Genomic DNA, 15,224 nt, shown 5'->3' with positions numbered 1-15,224 from the left:
TGTTTGCACCACAACAATACTTCATCCCGAAAAGTAACTAAGGACTTTGGGCAACCCAATCCAATTCCACCGATGCTTGGGCATCGAGGATGAGCTCGTTTTACCTGCACTTGTTAGAGTCTTGCTATGATTTATTGTACCGCGAGTTGCCACCTTTAGATCGACCAGCACGACGCTAAAAGCTCGACAAAAGCTAATTTATTCCCCGTGTTCCCGAGGGGTTGGGGCCGCCTCTGTTACGCGTTGGAAATGGTAATTCGCGCGGTAACTAACGCCACCACCGGCGTTTCGTATTTATTCACAAACAACCTGCCGACTAATTGTTCTCGCGTGCTTTCTTACAGTTGGCCGGGCTTTCGAGCCGGTACTCGCGTCTTCGGAGCGTTCGACGTCCCCCGGAAGAGAAGGTGGAGGAGAGGTTGGACCTTCCGGGCTGTTCCACTCTGAAAAGCTCACCTGGGGGACGACCTCGAGCTTACTGGCTAATGGGGTCAGGTCAGGGAAACCGGGGAAAGTTTTGAGAGCCGGGATATCACCAGAAAATGGCCTTCCTTATGAGGCTTCTACATGTATCGATGACTCGTTAAGGTTACCGCTGATCATCGCGACATTGTGGACGCGGTTGAATTATTTCCACGGTCTGCCTTTTTGCATCAACCAAGACCAAGAGGATTCTGATGGTGTCTTGGTCTTGGTCTTGGTCTTGGATTTGGATTTTCTTCCAGCTCGTCCCTGGTCCTGCGTCGCCGCTCGGAGGTAGAAGGAACACGAGGAGATCCTTGATCCTTAAAATGCAATCCGAGAGCAAAGCGTTCTATTATCAGACCCGATGCTATCGTTAGACCCGGGTTAGGACGGCTTCTCGACTGCCCATCCTTTTCCTTGTCGTTAAGCGAGCTAAAGTGGCGCGTTTAACGTCTTCGGCTGCGTCTCGAGAGCCCCAAGTAACGACCCAGGCTTTGCTCATCTTTCGCCCTTTTATCTCCTCATTCTTATCTCCATAGGATACAATTATGCCGTCCGGCCAGAACATTTGTGAAAATAGAGAGATTTTCAAGCGCCTCCCATTGCTGGATCATCGCAATTGGGATCGACTAAAGTTTTGCCAAAATCTTGAAATTGACCAACTGCAAAGGACGACATAGAAGTATTGGTCGGAAAATCCTGCCAAGTGTCGGTGTCTGGATTAGGCTTATCTTTTGTCTCGGTATAGAGTCCGTGTCTCATTGCTGGATCATCGCAATTGCGATCGACTAAAGTTTTGTCAAAATCTTCAAATTGACCAACTGCAAAGGACGACATAGAAGTCTTGGTCGGAAAATCCTGCCAAGTGTCGATGTCTGTATTAGGCTTATCATTTGTCTCAGTACAGAAGTGTCGGGTATAGAGTCCGTGTCAGTCTCTCGTTTCGAGCAATCGTCCGATGCACGTATCGATCCCCGCCCTCGTCAGACTCGCGCCTATCGGCAGTGCGCGAGGACAGCTACTTTTTTTTCTTTCCCTCTCCTTTTATTTTTTTTTAACAGTGATTGTAGAGCTTTTGAGCTTGGGTCGCAAAGGGGGAGCCGAGCTCGACATACGTATCGAGCATGGAGATGCGGAACGGGGTACATACAGATAATAAAAAAAAAAAAGAAAAAATGATAAAGCTCCGGTTTGGAGGTCCCTACATCCGGTCTGCAGATGAGAGGAAATGATCCATAGATCTTCGGAAGGGGGTCATTTTCATCAACATTTCCATGGTGCACTTTTGTTACAAGTTAATGAGTGCTTTTTTAATGGGCACTCCGTACGTATGGACACTCGTTGATGGAAAAATCGTGTACAGCGTTATTGGCACCGAGACAATACTGCAATGTCTGTCTTATCGGTACAACGGTGACATGCATAGATGAATGTTCGGCCCCACAAGTGGATAAAGACCGATCAACCACGGCCGTTCATTTTTTATTCCTCCCTACAGTGATTGGTATTGGTTACCGATGCACCAAATGTTAAACATTTTTCCAAGCCGTTCAGAATTTCAAGAGGGATAATTGTAGAAGTTCTGATAGTGGACATGTTACAGTGAAACACCGAAATCTGGAGAATGTCGGTTTTCACCGGTGAATGTTAACATTCACCGGTAAATGTTGACACTCACCGGTGTGTGATTGTCGACACACACTGGAGAGGGTCCGAATGTACAACGATGTAATGAAATATTCGATCTTTCACCGACGTATTTGGTATCTGTTGACATTCACCGGTGAAAGTCGACATTCTCCAATTTCGGTCATTCACGGTAACACACACATATCTATCCAGTCTTATCAACGTCAATCCCTAGGACCTAAAAGTCCAGATCGAACCTTGCGGTTCATTGGGCTGACACCTCGGCTCTTTTTCCGCGTTTTATGTATTTCTTTTTTTTTTATTTTTTTTTTCCCTCCCACGGGGTATTTCTCTCTCGTTCCTTCCTGGTTCCGCCAGTCATTGCTTTGCATTCGCCTCTGGCGATTTTTTCTTCCTGGTAGGCCGATCGATCCCTGCTGGGAAAATGCTTCGACGCTATTGCGTGCGCCTCTTCGGGTTTAAACTCGAAACAAATGTAGCGGAATGGCAGAACCCGGTCAAAAGCTGCCTATTCGGGACAACAGGGACGTGGTGTCGATATCGACTTCCCAGTATATCGATTTGTGATAGACGATCGATTGCGAAACGACGAGCCGATCGGGCCAGTTCGAGTTTTCCAGGATTACTCGGCAGGGCTTGAAGAAAAAGCTCGGCTTACATTTTTTCCAGGACACTTTGCAATTTAAGGTGAAGTGAAACACGTCGAGGAACTTGATCGACGTCGATAAAGAAGATTTTCCTAAATGCCTACGTTGCCGACGTTGGTTTTTATATTTTATATCCATTTTTTCCAGGACACTTTGCAATTTAAGGTGAAGTGAAACACGTCGAGGAACTTGATCGACGTCGATAAAGAAGATTTTCCTAAATGCCTACGTTGTCGACGTTGGTTTTTATATTGACAGCTGGGTCGAATTATATTGGGTATTGTACCAGATGGCATATTCCACCTGTCGTTTTCATACAATTATTATAAAGAAATCCAAGTAAAGCTCCAGAAATCCTCTGGATTCGTGCTTTCTGAGGCCCTAATTGACTGCAGAGGGACCCCCTGCGCCATCTGTGATTTTCAGGTCAATTAAATTTTCGCTCCAAGACCTCGTATGCCTATCGTTTTAGCATAGAAGCGTATACAACACTTTTTTTGCCTTTATCCCGATCAAATGCGAGTTTATCGATTACCAGAGTGTTCTAAATTGTCGTAAAATTGTCCTGACCCTTTCGATTCTCATATCAGAGCCTAAAAAATTAAAAAAAAAACAAATCCAAATTTTGAATGTGTAAGGACAATTCTTAGATGATCAGGAGTGATGTGTCAAAGTTTCGAACATTTTGGTCTAATACCCTTAAAAAAAAGTGTTGTATTCGAATCGACTGATTTGAACGGGGGTTTCACTTCACCTTAAGGAAAAATTACTTACCGCTAACAGCTCGCGTTACAGCCGCGGCATTTCTTTTCGGAAAAGTGAGGCTAGGGAATGCTCGTTAAATCTTTACGGCGTAGTTTGGAAAAATGTTCTCCGCAGTGTTTGCGAGATTTACAGAGATCTAGGTGAAGCAATTTCCTCGTTTAACATTTCGCGCTCTCAGAAGGGGGAATTTCTTCGTTCCGTGATCGAATGGGCGTCTCTTGTAAATTGAGAATTCTCGCTAATTGTTTAATCAATGACTTAGTGTTTAAGTTCGCACAACAGGTGCGAATCCCTTATAAACTGGGGCAGGCGCCGAATAATTTCCAATTCCAAGAAGTTACCTGATTACAAGGTGTGCATGTAATTTAGATCGATTAATTCGCGGCAGGTTTCACTTCTCCTTAAGGTGATGTCAAAGTAGCGCCGAATCGATGCAAACTTTATAATATAAATATGGACCCGACGTTCCTGAAACTTCAATTCCTTAAATTTCTTCCAAGAAGATTTAAAAAATTCTTAATTAAAAATTAAATTTCAAGAGTGTCAGGACCTTCCTTATAGCCTCCACATCCACGTTCTAAAATTAGATACGATTAAAAAAACTCCCGATTTGGAGAAAAGTGTCATTAAGAGACTCGACACGCCACTTTCGTACCGCCTTAACATATTTCATAATCGACGTTCCAATGGAAATATGAAATGAAATTTCACGCGTGTCAGGACCTTCCTTATAGCCTCCACATCCACGTTTTAAAGTTTGAAACGATTAAAAAAACTCCCGATTTGCAGAAAAGTGTCATTAAGACTCGACACGCCACTTCCGTGCCGCCTTAACATATTTCATAATTAATAAATAAAATAAATAAATAATAATCGACGTCCCAATGGAAATACATATCTCGCGAAACTATAAAGAGGCGCATTGCACATCTCGACCGGCTCTGGAAAATCACATTTGCATATCGATTCGGAACGCGAATTGGATTGACATTATGGATCGCGTCCGAAGGCACCGGAAGTGGAGGCAGCACATCGGTTTATTAAAACTCCCGCGCTTCCGTTCGCGTCTCGTCGAAGGCGGAACTTCAATCCGGGGAGATCCGATCGGAAAACTCGTGACGGTTTTTCGGAAATAAAAAACGAATCTCCCAGGAGGAATGCAGCTTTTGCATTCCCAGGATGACGGGATCCGACTCGGATTAGAAGGGACAAATTAATCGGAATGCTCTGGATATGGTGGAGGTTACAAAAATGGAGGCGAGGTAATTCGGTACGCCTAGTTTGGAGAAAAGTTTCATAAATATTCTCACTATTACATACGTATACCCGACACTTTCTATCACCTTAAGGTGAAGTGAAACACGTCGAGGAACTTGATCGACGTCGGTAAAGAAGATCTTCCTAAATGCCTACGTTGTCAACGTTGGTTTTTATATCGACAGCTGGGTCGAATTATATTGTGTATTGTACCAAATGGCATACTCCCCCTGTCGTTTTCGTACAATAATGATAAAGAAACAATTAAATTTTCACTCCGAGACCTCGTATTACCATCGTTTTGGTATACAAGCGCATACAACACTTTTTTTGCCTTTATCCCGTTCAAATGCGAGTTTATCAATTACCAGAGTGTTCTAAATTCTCGTAAAATTGTCCTGACCCTTTCGATTCTCATATCAGAGTCTAAAAAATTAAAAAAAAAAATTCAAATATTGAATGTGTCAGGACAACTCTTAGATGGTCAGGAGTGACGTGTCAAAGTTTCGGACAGTTTGGTCTAATACCCTTAAAAAAAAGTGTTGTATTCGAATCGACTGATTTGAAGGGGGTTTCACTTCACCTTAACGTTCCGTGAGAAACACACGTACCTAAATGTTGCTTTACCGATATTCTTCACCGATAGGGTCTTATTTCGTCTATTTTCGCATCGGTGCGCAGGTAGTTCCAATATGGCGGCCGCAGGCGTCGATTATTAAGCTCGGCACCGCCAGTGGCGCCACCGTCGTTAACGAGGTTAAGTTTGCGGCTCACCGAGAGGGATTCTCGGCCTGTCGAGACGAGGACGACTCCTCCTCCCCCGACGACCGCCCCAATTACAAATAATTCGATGTACAGCGAACGCTTTTTTACTTACTTTGTAAGGGAAGTCGCTTCTTACGGGTTGATTTGATTCCCCGACTGCGGCCGCGAGGCTTAAGGTGAAGTGAAACCCCCTTCAAATCAGTCGATTCGAATACAACACTTTTTTTTAAGGGTATTAGACCGAACTGTCCGATACTTTGGCACATCACTCTTGATCATCTAAGAATTGTCCTGACACATTCAAAATTTGAATTTTTTGAAAAAATGTTTTAACTGTAATCAAATTAGTCGATTGAAATACAAACATTTTTTTTTAGGGTATTAGACCGAACTGTCCGATACTTTGGCACGTCACTACTGATCATCTAAGAATTGTCCTGACACATTCAAAATTTGAATTTTTTGAAAAAATGTTTTAACTGTAATCAAATTAGTCGATTCGAATACAACACTTTTTTTTGAGGGTATTAGACCGAACTGTCCGATACTTTGGCACATCACTCCTGATCATCTAATAATTGTCGTGACACATTCAAAATTTGGATTTTTTGAAAAAATTTTTTAACTCAGTCCAGGCCAGAACCAAAATGGCGTCGAGCTCTCATATTTCGATCGATATACAATTATCGAAGGCTCTGATATGAGAATCGAAAGGGTCAGGGCAATTTTACGACAATTTAGAACACTCTGGTAATCGATAAACTCGCATTTGAACGGGAAAAAGGCAAAAAAAGTGTTGTATGCGTTTCTTTGCTAAAACCATGGCGATGACCGACAAAGGGCGGGAATTTATGAAATTTTCCCACTCGGTATCGCCATCACGTAATTCATTTTCGCCGACGTAGACGTGACGCGCCGTCATCGATACTTTGCAAAGAACAAAAGCCGCCACGATATCGAAGCCACCCTTCCGCGTCTTTTTTAGGGAAATTAATGAGTTTCCTACACGGTGGGGAAAACTTCAGGAAGGACGAAGGATCTTTCCTTGCAAAGCTTCGGCACGAGTACCAAAATTGATAACGATGGACCCTTTGACGAGGTTCCTTAGGCAAACGAAGTCGAAGATCCGTATGACAAAATTATCCGCGGGATCAAATTGGCTCCCTTGTCATGATAAGGGGGAGGATCCTTCCGACCCACGTGGGGTGAAAAAGAGCGGCTCATTTCCTCCCAACACCCGGAAGAACCCTCCAGGACGACGCTCTAAGGATCATCACGGTGTCCTTAGAATCAGCTACTTGTGATCTTCCCACCCGGGGAAGGAAGTTATCAACCCCTGATTTGGATCGCGACTCGCGACCCTTTCAACCCCCGATAAAAGTCGATGTAACCCCATTCACTTTTATAGCCATTGGCCGAATCCTCGTTCCGGCGCGGATTTCAATCAATTACGGGAAATTCAGGAGCTCCAGCCTTGCAGGCCGAAAATTGCGTTTGACCCTTCGATCGGCGCCTCCACCCTAGTTTTCCCTAGTTTTCCGGCCCTCCCTCGTTTTACCCGGGAAATGGAAGCTCTCCTCCCCGAGACAGAGGGTCCGTAATGCGGAAAGTTTATCAGCCATCGGGAACACACCAGAGATCCTGCCCATGTTTATTAAACGAGACATTGTTGATTCTAGTGTGGGGGTGGAAGCTATTTGCGTTTTGTGCACTCTCGGTTTGATGGGGAATTATGCCATTAATGGAGTGCCTGCACTTTTGTGCGTTTCTTCTGGTGGAGGCGAGACGTGGTCTCTATACTTTGCCCTAGGGTTCAGAAAGACCCTCAATTCTTTTTCATCAATTATTTTTAAGCCCCTAAATATGAAGTCTAAAGCGTAAAGTTTATCAGCCATCGGGAACACACTAAAGATCCTGCCCATGTTTATTGAACGAGACATTGTTGATTCTAGTGTGGGGGTGGAAGCTATTTGCGTTTTGTGCACTTTTGTCATATCTTCTGGTGGAGGCGAGACGTGGTCTCTATACTTTGCCGTAGGGATTGGAAAGACCCTCAATTCTTTTTCATAAATTATTTTTAAGCCCCTAAATATGAAGTCTAAAGCGGAAAGTTTATCAGCCATGGGGAACACACTAAAGATCCTGCCCATGTTTATTAAACGAGACATTGTTGATTCTAGTGTGGGGGTGGAAGCTATTTGCGTTTTGTGCACTTTTGTCATATCTTCTGGTGGAGGCGAGACGTGGTGTCTATACTTTGCCCTAGGGATCAGAAAGACCCTCAATTCTTTTTCATAAATTATTTTTAACCGCGCCCCTAAATATGAAGTCCACGAAAAATCCCCATTACAGAGTGGAGGTCCGACTTCATTAACGACCACTTTCCACCTTTCACCTCCACCTGAATATTCGATTCCTAGACGGAGTGTCCTTGAATTCCCGATGTGAAATTCCGCGATTACCATATCTCTACAACCTTCTTCGGGGTTTCTTATCCGGTGGAGTCGCCGAGGTGGTCGGCTCGAGCACTGTACACGTACACACTGTACGTACAATGTACATGCCGGGAATCTAGGCTTAATTAGCATAACGAAGAGGCGCTTCGGCCAATAGGGAGAGGCATATCGGAGTGTTTCTAACCCTTTCGACGTTTCATAAATAGAGAATCATTTTCCTGAACTAAATGTATACACGAGGACATGCCGATCGATACTTATCGATCCGGGGTATGAAAGCACGAAGGACGTGCAAGTAATAATCCCTTATCCTTTCTTTTACAAGGACACCTCGTATTATCGCGACACAATGTGTTCCATGACTCCTGCTATCCCGAAGATACTTCCGACGTTTTGCAAAATTACGAGCGTTGAATCAATTTCCCGATCATGCTTTGATTTACACGAGTGGCCATTAAAATCCCATTAAAATAGAAATCCCCACGGTGATAAGGAATTTCACTTGCGGCGACGAACTTTAATGCTTAAAAATGGGTCAGCAACATTTTTTGTTATATTGATAACAAACAAGCGATTACTTCCCCCGGGCAACATAACCTATAATTCGGTGAGATTTTCCGGAAAATCCTGGAAATCATAACGAGACGTTTCATCGCCAGAATTCCCTAGCGAGGGTTTTCATCCCTCTCTATCGGTGCCCTTATCACCCCCGACGTCATCGAGGAGTCTTTAAATATTCGATCACGCGCATATGAATTTCGGGGTCAGGAAAATCATAAAGGGAAGCTCTTAGCGTGGAAAAAGTGGCGCAAGGAAATTTTTTAAGGAGGGTCCAGAGCCTTCGAGGCGAAATGTCAGGAGACATTTCCCTAAGTTATGAATAAATCTTTCGAGTATCGATTAGAGGCGAGAAAGATCGATAATTCCCACTTTTTTAATATAAATATTGCAAGGGATAAACAAGGGAAATTTTTTAGAGAAAAAGTGTCGAAAGACTTTACCTTACGATCGCAGGAGGAAGGTCGAGCTCGAAGACCAGCACTAGAGACTCCGGTCTGAACTTTCAGTGATCCATGGCTCGGTCCTTCCGTTTCTCCCGAAATAGTGGAATCGGGGGCGATCACTCGACCTGGGGTTTCCAAGAGTCCGCACCAGCGGAGAAAGGAAAGAAGAACCGAAGCCGATGACGGTCCGGGTCCGGTCGGGGACCAGGGCGAAGAATCGCGGACTGAGGAGCACCCTCTTCCCTGTCCGCGATTTCGCGGCGAAGTTCCCCTCGAGTCTCCCCCGGCGAGACATAAAATTAACTGAGGAAGAGAGGAGTTAAGAGATACGAAGAGGAGCCAAGAAGATGACACTCCATGGTCGACTCTAAGAGAGGCGCCAGGACTGCAAAGAAGGGGATGAAGAGGATGGCGAAGTGGTCGACTCTAAAAGAGGGACCAGGAACGCGAAGATAGGGACCACAAGCACAACGTGGCCAACTAAGGACAGGTGCAAGGAACACAACGAAGAGGATTGGGAAGTGGTAGATTCTAAAAGAGGGACCAGGAACGCGAAGATAGGGACCACAAACACAACGTGGCCAACTAAGGACAGGTACAAGGAACACAACGAAGAGGATTGGGAAGTGGTAGATTCTAAAAGAGGGACCAGGAACGCGAAGATAGGGACCACAAGCACAATGTGGCCAACTAAGGATAGGTGCAAGGAACACAACGAAGAGGATTGGGAAGTGGTAGATTCTAAAAGAGGGACCAGGAACGCGAAGATAGGGACCACAAACACAACGTGGCCAACTGAGGACAGGTGCAAGGAACACAACGAAAAGAACCAACGAAGAGGATGGCGAAGTGGTGGACTCTAAAAGAGGCACCAGGAACGCGAAGATAGGGACCACAAACACAACGTGGCCAACTGAGGACAGGTGCAAGGAACACACCGAAAAGAACCAACGAAGAGCTCTAAAAGAGGCACCAGGAACGCGAAGATAGGAACCACAAGCACAACGTGGCCAACTAAGGACAGGTGCAAGGAACACAACGAAAAGAACCAACGAAGAGGATGGCGAAGTGGTCGACTCTAAAAGAGGCACCAGGAACGCGAAGATAGGGACCACAAGCACAACATGGCCAACGACAGGAGCAAGGAACACAACAAAAAGAACCAACCTCAACACAAACTGGTGAGCGGGAATAAAGGAACTGATCCAGGAGACTAAGGATACCGAAGACAAGCACGAAGACGGAAACCAAGAGATACGAAGAGCTCTAAAAGAGGCACCAGGAACGCGAAGACAGGAACCACAAGCACAACGTGGCGAACTAAGGACAGGTGCAAGGAACACAACCAAGAGAAACGAAGAGCTCTCGGGGTGGTACCGACATGGCGTCGTGCTCTCGAGCTCACCGGTCGAATCCCTTGGACACGCGGCGAGGATTGAAGTGACCGCCGAGAGCGTCGCGACGCCTCGCGCCCCGGCGAGGTTCGCGCAGGCGCCGCTCGGCGTCGCGGGGGCGCGCAGTCGGCGTCCCTCTTTCCCAGGACGAGTCCTCCACCCTCGGCGATTAACCCTCGGCCAAGGCTCTCCTAATCTTCCGTGTCTTTGCCCCGCCTAATCATTTCGTTGGGGGGATTTAATTAGGTGTACCTGCGGTCGCCACTTTGGAGTTTTCAGAACGAGTAATTTCTTACCAACTTTACCTGGCGGGAAAACGCAATGACGGTAACGGGGGTGGAATCGACGTCATTGGAAACTCCAGCGGGTGGGTCCAAAATTATCTCGACGATTAAATCCTCTGACGTCGACGTCGACGTCGAGCTCGTCCGCTCGAACGCGACGACCTGCGACCGGAGGCTAGGGGTAGGTCAGGATGGTTTGCACGGAAAGGGTGTATTAATACGTGCACTTACGAGTACGCGGACTAAGTCGCCCCGGGTATAAACCAAGGCCTTCGGGGATCGATGGAACGAATTTCGAAAATACGTTTCCCTGATCCATGCCCATCAGGGCGCAAAGCTTAAGGGCTTCCATACCCCCGGTAATCCTAAAACGAATGAACTTTAGACATTTCTGCGCCTAACTTTAGAAATTTCTCTTTGGCGAAATCATCCCGGAATTAATATTTAATTACCTCCCAGAGAAATACCGGATGCAAGAGTCTCGCCATCTTGGAGACGCTCTTCCCGGACAATGCGGACCGTTTATCAGCAGGCAATTCAGGGGTGAAACGAGCCATTCTGCGGGACTAATCGAGCAGTAATCTCAAGAGGCACTGCCGAGACGGAGTTTCCCGCCGAGGTGGGTATCGTCGGTCAGTCCTCGGGGAGGATGGACCAGCCCTACGACATCGGACTGGAAAGAAAGCGGAGCCGGGAGAAAAGCGACCTCATCACCCTCCACCAATATTTACCCTAGGCGACACAAAGCCGTCGTCGGGTCTCCAAAGAGTCAAGCACGACGACCGTCGCCCTGTGCACCCTAAGGTCTCCTCTCTGACCGCCCTGAGCATCTTCTGGAACTAACGTCGTGAGGAAGCGTCCCGGACAGAGATGCACAAGGAGCATCCAGGTGTAGTGTGGTCCTCGCGCCACACAAAAGTGTCCTTCGGATCGATCGGATCCCTGGAGTCCCCGAAGTCCAGTAATTCGGGATGTGGCCAACCCTGACGACGCCCTGGGCAATGTCTTTTGGGCAATTACGGTACCCTGAGAGCAGTGTCCCGGAGATGGGCGACTGCGGGGCACCACCGAGCTGAGATTCCGGAAACCGCACCGGCTCTTGCGGTTAATTCCGATCGGCTGGTGGTGGGTTCCATTCCGGAACACCGCCTCGGGGACGTTCTTTCCCTCCGTCCCTGAATCGGGACCTCGATCCCACCGAGGACCTCTAATTTCAGGATGATTCCTCCCAAGTAGGACATCAGGGATGAAGTGGGACCACGAGAAGTGTTAGGTCTTCCTGGAGCTGAAATTTCGGATTCCTCCCGGAAGTCCCTTCATTTTCGGATGGGAATTTCGCAACCCCCGAGAGGGCTGACGAAGCGGCGGGCAAATAAAGTACTCGGAGCGTCGCGACGCGCTTACGTTCCAGGAGTGGCTTTCAAACAGGTCGGCTAATGGAATTAGGGAGCTCCGTTGTGGTTGCGCCACGGATGTAGTTCCTGGGCTCCGGCAAAACGTGCAATCGGTCCTATCAGGCGCCCTTCAAAAGAACCGATACCATAGATGATTCCATTGCTGCCTGGAACACCACACAAGTGGTCCAGGTTGAAGCTGACGGACTGCATCTCTAAGTGTGTCTTGTCGAAGTGCATCGTGCACGTGGACTGTAATGGGGTCCCCGTCTCCCTAGAGTCTGGATGTTATCAGCGTCTTTCTCTAAACACTAGGCCAACACTATGGAAGTCCGCCGTTAGAAATGTCCTGGCACCAGCATCTTACATTTCAATGGAAGTTCTTAGACGATTTACAAAGGTTCGGATTTTACTATCTGGCCGCGACATCCGCGTTGTCTTTATTTCAGGGTCTAAATCAATAGACTGCAGGAGGCTATCGGTGGCGAACTCGAGGACGCTGCAGCTCGCAGGGGTATATTGGGATGCAAACTGAATTACCGGAGAGCGGCGTACATGTAATTATTCCCTAACGAGGTTATTAGTAATATTGCAAATAGTGGAAAGGGAGAAAGTTCACGGATGGTCGCGTGGCCGTTCGATGACCAGCACTGCACAATCGATCGATGCAAGTCCACCAATCGCGGTACCATTGTTCATTTCCTGGAGAACCAGGTTCTTGTTGGTCCCAAGCCTGAAACATGGTTTTTGGTCCCTGTTCATCTGGCAGCAACTAGTCGCGAATGCATGTAACAATTGTTCTCGACTTTAGGGATCAAGATCACGGATGGTCGTGTGGCCATTCGATGACCAGCATCGCTACGAGTCCTCCAATCGCGGTACCATTGTTCATTTCCTGGAGAACGAGGTTCCTTTTGGTCCCAAGCCTGAAACATGGTTTTTGGTCCCTGTTCATCTGGCAGCAACCAATCGCGAATGCATGTAACAAGTGTTCTCGATTTTAGGCACCAAGATCACGGATGGTCGCGTGGCCTTTTGATGACCAGCATCGCACAATCGATCGCTGCAAGTCCGCCAATCGCGGTACCATTGTTCATTTCCTGGAGAACGAGGTTTCTTTTGGTCCCAAGCCTCAAACATGGTTTTTGGTCCCTGTTCATCTGGCAGCAACCAATCGCGAATGCATGTAACAAGTGTTCCCGATTTTAGGCACCAAGACGTGTTCCCACGTTTCATGAAAGCCTCCCGAAGGGATGCCTCCGGCCTCCTAAACGCATAACCGCGTTCTTCTCTTTCCTCTCGGAAATTCCCTCTTCCCCAGCATCTGCGAGGCCTCGAGAGGAGCAAAAACTTTTGCATCTCGCATTCTTGGTGGTGGCCGAGTTTCCGCATCCGTTTCAGCGCCATTGTTTGGTGAGTAGGAGGCCCGGACAATTTTCGAAATATCTTTGTATATTTTCCGCCCTGGGAGATCCTCCACGTCCAAGAGATGTCCTTTATGACGTCCTAACAAGGACACCCAACAATTCCCCAAAGGGATGGGCGTTTCGCCAACCCTCAAAAGAACCTGCACTTTTTGGAAGACCAAGGACCAACACCCGACCATCATCTCCAAGGAAGCTAATTACGAGGAACGTCACTTTTCAATAGTTACCGATGCATATTGTTTTTTTTTTCCCTTTCTTTCTTTCGGGGCAAACATCGCGTCTATGACTCGTTTCCTGGTGCCTAGACGAAGTTCGGCCTAGGGGTATAATGGCACAATGAGGTCTCTTCATTATGCAGACCAATCACGGCTAAAGTTCCATCGGGACGTTCGCATCATGGCGGCCCGTCAATTATGCAAGTACTTTGCTTGATAAACCTACGTGCTGTCGTCCGACCGAATTCTGCCTAGATCCGGACTTTGGGTCTGTTCCGGTTTCCAGAAAACCGATTCAGTTCCCACGATAGCGTCGCCAGGAACAATCAATCCTGCAAGGACCAACCGAAATGGGAAGAGTGATGTGCCAAAATGATAGGGCATGGATTTAGACACCCTCTGAAGGAGTACCACACACTAGGCTTTTGGTTCCTGATAACCGAGTCATCTGGTAACGCTTTTATAGGGCGAAAGGATGTTATCGCCATCTTGGAACCTCCTGGGCAAGTGCAGCCGAAAAGGCGACACTGGTGACGGATTCTGCACGAAGTGCAGCAAACACGGGGGCAACCTCATTAAGTCAACCAACTCATTAAATGGCTGTAGGCGCCGCTCGTTAAATCCGTGTAATTATTCATCCCGAGGCCCGGGCCTCATTGTCCCGAGCCACGAAGGACTCCATTGTTTCGGGAATAGGGAAAACGAAGCACAGTTTGCACCGAAGGATCCCTCACTGTCCCTTTGCATCACCGATCGCGGGGCGGCTTGAAAGAGCGTTAAACAGCCTGGACAAAAGGCCGAAAAGCCAACGAGAGGCAAGGGACGCTGACAAGTATCGGGAGAGTCGACGTTTCCCGTCGACGCTGGGTATAGGACCAGCGTGCGAGGACGCTGCTAGAGGTGGAGTGGTTCCCTTCCTTCCCATGTTCTTGCAATTGCGTGTCCTTGTTCCTAGATTACCCTTGATCTGCCTTCTAACCCTGTATCCTCTCTGGAAAAAATCCCACCCACCAGCTCGAGTGGTCAATTCCAAGACGCTAGGTATAGGACCAATGTGTGAGGACGCTGCTAGAGGTGGAGTGGTTCCCTTCCTTCCCATGTTCTCGCAATTGCGTGTCCTTGTTCCTAGATCAGCCTTGATCTGTCTTCTAACCCTGTATCCTCTCTGGAAAAAATCCCACCCACCAGCTCGAGGGGTCAATTCCAAGAGAACAACCGTGGTCGTGATCAATCTCCCCATTAAAACCCTGTCACTTGTCTTGTCTATTGTTTTCTCGGGATAATTTCAAGTCAGGATCTGGATTTCGGATTCTTCCGGTTCCACGACGTTTCTCGTCGACGCTGGATAGAGGAGCAGCGTGTGAGGACGCTGCTAGAGGTGGAGTGGTTCCCTTCCTTCCCATGTTCCTGCAATTGCGTGTCCTTGTTCCTAGATTAGCCTTGATCTGCCTTCTAACCCTGTATCCTCTCTGGAAAAAATCCCACCCACCAGCTCGAGGGA

This window comes from Orussus abietinus, unplaced genomic scaffold (assembly GCF_000612105.2).
Source record: "Orussus abietinus isolate OABI.00-Male unplaced genomic scaffold, Oabi_2.0 scaffold40, whole genome shotgun sequence".
In the NCBI taxonomy this organism is placed as follows: domain Eukaryota; kingdom Metazoa; phylum Arthropoda; class Insecta; order Hymenoptera; family Orussidae; genus Orussus; species Orussus abietinus.
This window is presented reverse-complemented; position numbering follows the sequence as displayed.